The sequence below is a fragment of the Phalaenopsis equestris genome, unplaced genomic scaffold (assembly GCF_001263595.1).
Source record: "Phalaenopsis equestris unplaced genomic scaffold, ASM126359v1 Scaffold000112, whole genome shotgun sequence".
NCBI lineage: Eukaryota > Viridiplantae > Streptophyta > Magnoliopsida > Asparagales > Orchidaceae > Phalaenopsis > Phalaenopsis equestris.
Window position 1 is genome coordinate 329,720 of NW_018164554.1, and position 7,432 is coordinate 337,151.

A 7,432-nucleotide genomic window follows, 5' to 3' on the forward strand; every position below is an offset into this window, starting at 1 on the left:
TTCCTTTGAATCTCTTCTCTTTTACAACACTCTAAACTCTCAAAATAAAACTAAAATAAAAGGATAAAGTAAATATTTATTGTTTAATTATTTGGTGTGGTGCCTAAAAATCTCTCCAAACTAACTCCCCAATTTTTTAAGAACTTTCAAAACTTTCTCTTTTCAAGCACCCACACTCAAAGTTTTAATCTTCCTTCTTTTATAAATCTCCAAAAGGTGTGTTTGTATCTCTTCAAAATATGTCTTGATTCGATGTATTTCTCTAAGAGATGCCTCCTTTCACAAGTATTTTCGTCCTTAGTATCTTCTAATAATATTTTCATTTCTAGTGGTCATAACCACCCTCTTTAGCCAATAGGTGCCTCAAATACCTCTTCAAAATTTGGCCAAATGAGGAAAACCGCTAAATAACTGCCTCTAGCGCTTAAGTGTGGGGCCTCTGGCACTTAGGTGCAGCCTTCTCTATTTAACAGGTGCTTAATCACCAAATCTGGCGCTTAGGCGTCAAAACATTTTTAGCACAATTTTCACCTATTTGCTCCAAATTTGATCATTTTTCACTCCTTTAAGCAGTTTTCACCTTTTTCAATTGTACCTGAAAGAAAAACATAGAAATACCTTCCATTAAAGCACAATATCTCAAAATAGGTATAAAAATGCATCTAAAAATACTATATATTTTAGGTGTATCAAAATCTCTCAAACTTAAAATATTACTTGCTCTTAAGTGACACTTCAATCTTTAAAAAGTAAATAAGTATGATATGTATATGAGTTTCTTTAAGAGTTACTAAAATTTAGATTTAGAAATATTGTAGTATAATTTAGAAAAAATATTCAATAAATGAGACCAACTTAAAGTTTAGAAATTCTTAATGTTAAGAAATATGAAAATATGAGTTCCTATCTAATTCAGAAATATTGTAAGTTTTCCAAATTTAGAATTTTAGTTCTATTATTATCTCTACTTAAAAATATTTATTAGAAATAATTAAACTTACTATATTATATTTCTAAGTTTATGAATTTATCAAGTCTTATACTTTAAAAAGATCAAATGTAGAACCAATTTTTGATTAGGCACTAATCCTCAAGCTTCTCCTCCCTTACTTTTTTTCTTTTCATTTCTTTCATTTCTTTTCTTTTTCTTTTTTTTTTTCTTTTTCTTTTTTTTCTTCTTTTTTTTTTCTTTTTTCAGGAAAGGATTACTATATCTGGATAGTCCTTTAATAATTTTGAATTCCACTTCTCTTTCCTAAAGTAAAGTTTTGATATAAAACTTTTACTTATAAATATAATAATAGTTTTGAAAATTATTTTAATAAAAGAAATTTAAGTATAACAAATAAAAGTCTAAATTTCCAAAATTTTTCAAAATTAAAATTTTTCTTTTTAAAGATAGTTACGCTATATTAATCTTTTTCTACACTAAAAACTTTTAACTTAAAGTTTTTCTTCATTACTCAAATACTCAAAATTTCAATTTCATTACTCAAAATTTCAATTAAATTCTCTTACTCATTTATAAAATCAAATTTTACTTCCCTAATATAGCTTCATATACATGATCATTTTTCAAATCAAATTCACTTGTAGCTCATTTGAGAACAAATAAAATTCAAGTTTTGAAAATATTTTTCATCCCCCCCAAACTTAAATTTTTAACAAGATTATACAGTTTAGCATCAGATATATATAATCAGGAATGAAAATTAAAATAAAATGCATACAGAAATTAATATACCATTATACAAGTATAAAATTAAAAAGAGGAGTAAAATTAATTTTGATCAAATTTTCTGTTATTTTCATTTTAATTCAACATGTAGAGATTCAATGGACTTCGAAATAGTGGGTATAAACATTTAAGCAAACAAACACACTACTTTGACTTCATAATCTCAACATAAAAAACAAACTCACAAACATGATAAAAGAATAATATAGGGTAGCAGTTTCTGAAATTTAAATTTAAAATTTAAGTTACCAAGATTTTCAACTTTTCAAAAGACAGAATTAAGTTAAGTTCTAAACTAACTAAATCACAATACTAAACTCACAACATCAGTTACTACCCTTGAATTTAAAAACAAAATACTAACTAATATAAACATCACAATAACAATAAAACATAAAAAATCCAAAACAAAAAAAAAATAATCCAAATCAACACACAGATGCAAATGTAGCAAGTTCATACCACATAGTCTATCACATATTACAAAAATAAAAATAAAATCTCTCAGTCCTACTCCCCATCCTCTTAATCACCGCTATTCCATGTTTCTATAGACTCGTAATCAAGATATTGAGGAAATGGAGGAAATTGCACTCCTGGGTGACCCCTAATTAGGTTCTCCAAAGATGAGTGGAATTTCTCTTCATAATCACTCTTTCTTCTATTATACATATTAGTACGCTCTGCAAAATGCTCTATATTCTAAACTTTATCAGTGGTAAAATTAATATTTTCCAACATCCTCTATAATAATTGATCTTGGGTCTCAGTAGACTCACCTCTAGAAGTAGAATCACGTGAGGTAAATGGTCTAAATGTAGAAGCAGCAGAGGTAGAAGCAGCCGACATTGTCATTTCATAGCTCCTAGAAAATCCTCCTCTCCAGCCAAAAATAGAATGTAGAATGCTCAGAGTAAGCTAAGCCTTCACATTTACTTTAGTGATGGGCTTTAGAGGCAACAGTACTTCCTCCCAGCTATCATATTTCACTCCAGCCTATTACATAAAAAAAATATCAAGGAAGCGAATCTCAGACTTGTAGTAGTAACAGCAGTGGCAAAACTGATGAGAGTCTGATAAATCAAAGCTCCTATGTTGATGAGTTTTCCTTCCTAGATACAATAATTTAACGCCGCTCTCTCTCTCTGGTAACTTCACTGAGATGATTTGTTGGAAGCAGACGAGCAGAAATAAAGTAGTGTCAGGCCTTTGCAAATGCACTTAACTTTGAAGTTGGGAAGTTGACTCTCCTCTCATTAGTGATCTTCCAAAGTCCTTTTCCAACAGTCAAGTAATAAATAATCTTGTCTAGTTCTGCCTCTGTCGGACTATAATTTGCATAAAAACATAAAGTATCAGGGGGCAGATGATAAAACAAATAGATTACCTCCTGTGAAAAAAGGTACCGACTTTCCTCGACCCATGACTATATTGTCTTCAGCCTCAAGGAGGTATTGGTCTTCAGCTTCAGGAAGGTTTGCATAGAACTCCCTAACAATAGAAATAACTGCAATAGCAGAGAAGCAACAGAATCGTTCCCATTGTCAGCGAATGATCAATCTTCCACAGTTCCCCCTGGATTCTTAAAACAATGCTCATGGATAAGCTTTCGTGATTGCAACGCATCACTGTACTGATTCCGAGCCTTCGAACTTACAAACTTGCTCGAATCAAAAGGGCTTTTTCTTTTACTCCTCTTCATTCTTGGTGTCATTCTACATATTTTTATAAATTTCAAAAATAACTTCAAAAATTAAGTCTAAACTAAACTTGAAGTATAAACTACACTTACCATGCAATTTTCATAGATTTTTCCTCATTTTTCACCATGAATAGTGATTTTTCGAATTTATCCAAATGTGCTCAAAATACATGGTGAAAATCCAAAATTTTTGTATAGAAGTAAAGCTCTTTTCTCAAGAAACTTGGATCTAGCAAATTTTTCTTAATTCCACCAAGAAATCTCCATTTAAAATGTGCCTTAGCCTTCCAAAATTGCGAATTTGAGAGGAAGAAGGTGACAGGGGGGGGTTAAAAATGGTGTTTTTCGAGTGAAATTTTCACTTTCAACCGTTCGTGAACAGGTTTTTGTGAGCCGGCGCTTACGCGCCTGCCTCTCGGGTTAGCTTGCGCTTAAGCAGGAGATGTGGCGCTTAGGCGTCAGTGCACGATTTTTAAGATTTTTCAAATTTAAGTAAAATGTACTATTTACCTAACTATACCACCTCTAAGTAATCTCATAAACTTAAATGATTATTTTTAACCTTCTATATCTCCCCTCTCTCTCAAATTTCTCCATATAACTATTTCAATTCGAGGCTAAAAATTACAAAAATTTTCAGACAAACAAACTTATATTAATTCACAAACAAGTACAAATACATGTAAAACTTAATTCTCACTCTAAATAGACTCGGACAAGAATATTTCTAAGTACAATCACCTAACAAACATTTAAAATTAAACTCATAAATAACACATACTAAAAAAAGACTTAAACACTAACACACATAAGAACAACGACTCCAAACAAACAAACTCAAGCATAGAACTTAATTCCATTCTTTGTTTGATGGGACAAACTCAGGTCTTTCATTAGTCTCTCCTTGACTCATTAGTCTCTCCAATAATATAGAGTTGATAAAACGAACGGTGGTGACGTGCTCTAATACTATCTTCTTCAATCTATTTCTGCTTAAGAAGCATCTCCTTATTTGCTTCATCTATATAACTAGTATGGCTAAATTGCATTTTCAATTGCCATCCAATATGCTCAAGATGCGCATGAATCTCAATTACCTTGGTCTCTAGTAAAGACATGGTAGACTCAATTTTGTTAATCTTTTTCGAAATTCCTTCAATACTAACAGCTAAGAAACTGTTATACAACTCGTGTGCACTCTAACTAATGAACCTCTTCCTCATGGTTTCTTTCTTCTTCTTCAAGTCCAACTCCCATGAAGAAATTTTCTCTAAATCTCTCTTTTCTCTTAGATTTTTAGCGCTAAAAATGATATGAGGTGAAATTCTTTCATAAATCCCTTCTATTTATAGGCCTAAATCTCTCAATAACTTTTAGACACGTCTGAAAACTGCCTTGGCACGTTTTTGTAAACCAATTGGCTGTTAAACCTTCTAGAATATCAATTTCGCACATGTGTTTAAACTGTCATGCTTAAGCACCTAATACTGGCGCTTAAACGGCAGTGCACATTTTTGCACAAGTCAACTTAACGTTCAAATTCTCATTCTAACATGTCTGTGTCACTAAATAAAGTCTTAAATTCAATATTAATACATAATAGTCTAAAAATACTACCCCAATTTTCTTAATCACGCATAAAATAACAATCAAAATAAAAACACACTGATAACTATGGGTTGCCTCACACAAAGCGCTTGGTTTTACGTCGTCAGCTTGACGTAACCAGTGCTTATTCTGGATGACCCAACATCATTCCATCATTAAATTTATGTTGATGCCCTATAAAATAAGGTTTCAGTCTATGACCATTCACTTTAAATATTTTCTCAGACTTCAGATCTTTAATATCCATAGCTCCATAAGGATAAACTTTTATCACAACAAATGGGCCCATCCACCTGGACGTAAGTTTGACTAGAAATAATCTTAATCTTACATTATATAGCAAAACTTGTTGTCCTGACTAAAAATTTTTAGTAAGAATTCTTCGATCATGCCGCATCTTCATCTTTTCTTTATAAATTTTAGCACTCTCATAAGATTCATTCCTTATTTCTTCAAGCTCATTTAATTGTAATAATCTTTTCTCACCAACATCTTTCAAATTATCATTGAACTCTTTAATCACCCAATATGTTTTATGCTCAAGTTTAACTGGTAAGTGACAAGCTTTCCCAAATATTAGCTTATATGGGGACATTCCTATAGGAGTTCTATATACAACAATATATCCCCATAAAGCATAGTCAAGTTTGACTAACCAATCCATTTTTGTTGGATTCACAAATTTTTCCATAATTATTTTAATTTGCTGATTGGATAATTCAGCCAAACCACTTGTCTGAGGATGATAAGCAGTAGCAATCCTATGATTTATATGATTTTCTTTAATAACTTCTCCATTATGGCATTTCTGAAATGACTTCCCCCATCAGTAATGATAACTCTTGGCATCCCAAATCTACAAAATATGTTCTTTTTCAAAAATTTTGCAACACTTTGAGCATCACATCGAGGTAAAGCAACAACTTCTATCCCTTTGGACACATAATCCACTGCTAACCAAATATATAAATTTCTGAAAGATGGTATAAATGGTCCCATGAAATCTAATCCCCAAACATCAAATATTTCAACTTCTAACATATAATTGAGGGGCATCTTGTTTCTTCTAGAAATATGGCCTACTCGTTGACATTTATCATAAGTTTTGATTTAAACATTAACATCTCTAAAAATCACAGGCCAATAGAATCCAGATTTTAAAATTTTTTATGTTTTTTTATCCACACCAAAATATCCCCCAAATCATAATTATGACATTTTTGGATAATCTCATAAGTTTCTTCTAATGGTACACATCTTCAAATAATCAGATCCTTTCCTTATTTATATATGTTTATATATATTTATATAGAAATGGGTCATCCCAAAAATAAGTCTTAGCTTCAAAAATGGGTCATTCCATAGAGTATAATATCACTAGCAAGAAATTTTACAATGTAGGCATACCACGGAACACGTCACTCATTAATAGTGAACAATTTTTAATCTAAAAAATGTTCATTAATTTCTTTTTCAAAATAGAGTGGTTTTTCTAACTCAAGCATGAACAAATGATCAGTAATTTGATTTTCAATCCCCTTCCAATCTACTATTTCAAAATCAAATTCTTGCAAAAGAAGAATCCATCTTATAAGTCTAGGTTTAACATCCTTCTTTTTCATTAAGTACTTAATAATAGAATGATATTTATGCACTACACAGTGAGTTCCAATCAAATATGATCTATATTTATCAAAAGTAAATACTATTGCTAATAACTCTTTTTCAGTTGTTGTATAATTAATTTGAGTTTCATTAAGAGTTTTATTAGCATAGTAAATTACATTGAAAATTTTATCATATCTTTGTCCTAAAACAGCTCCAATAGCATAATCACTAGTATAACATATCAATTCAAAAGGTTTTCCCCAGTCTAGTAAAATTATAATTGGTGCAGTGGTTAATTTTTCTTTTTTTTTCTTTTAATATTTTTCTTTTAATAACTTAAAAGCTTCTAGGCATTCCTCATCAAAATTGAAAATTGCATCTTTCTCCAGTAAATGGCATAAAGGCTTAGTAATCTTTGAAAAGTCTTTAATATATAGTCTGTAATATCCAGCATGTCCTAAAAAACTTCTAATTTCCCTTACATTTGTTGGATAAGGTAAAGATAAGGTAAATTAGCCTTTAGCAAGATCTACTTCCATATCATTTTATGATATTTGATAACCTAATACAATTCCTCCTGCTGACCTAATACAATTCCTCCTGCTGGTAAAAGTTTCCTCTTGCTGCCATAAATTGATATTTTTCCCAATTAAGGACTAAATTTGTTTCTTCACAACGCTTAAGAACTTTAGATAAGTGTTCTCAACATGAGTCAAATGAAGTTTCAAACACTGAAAAGTCATTCAAACACTGAAAAGTCCCTTTTTCAATTAAAT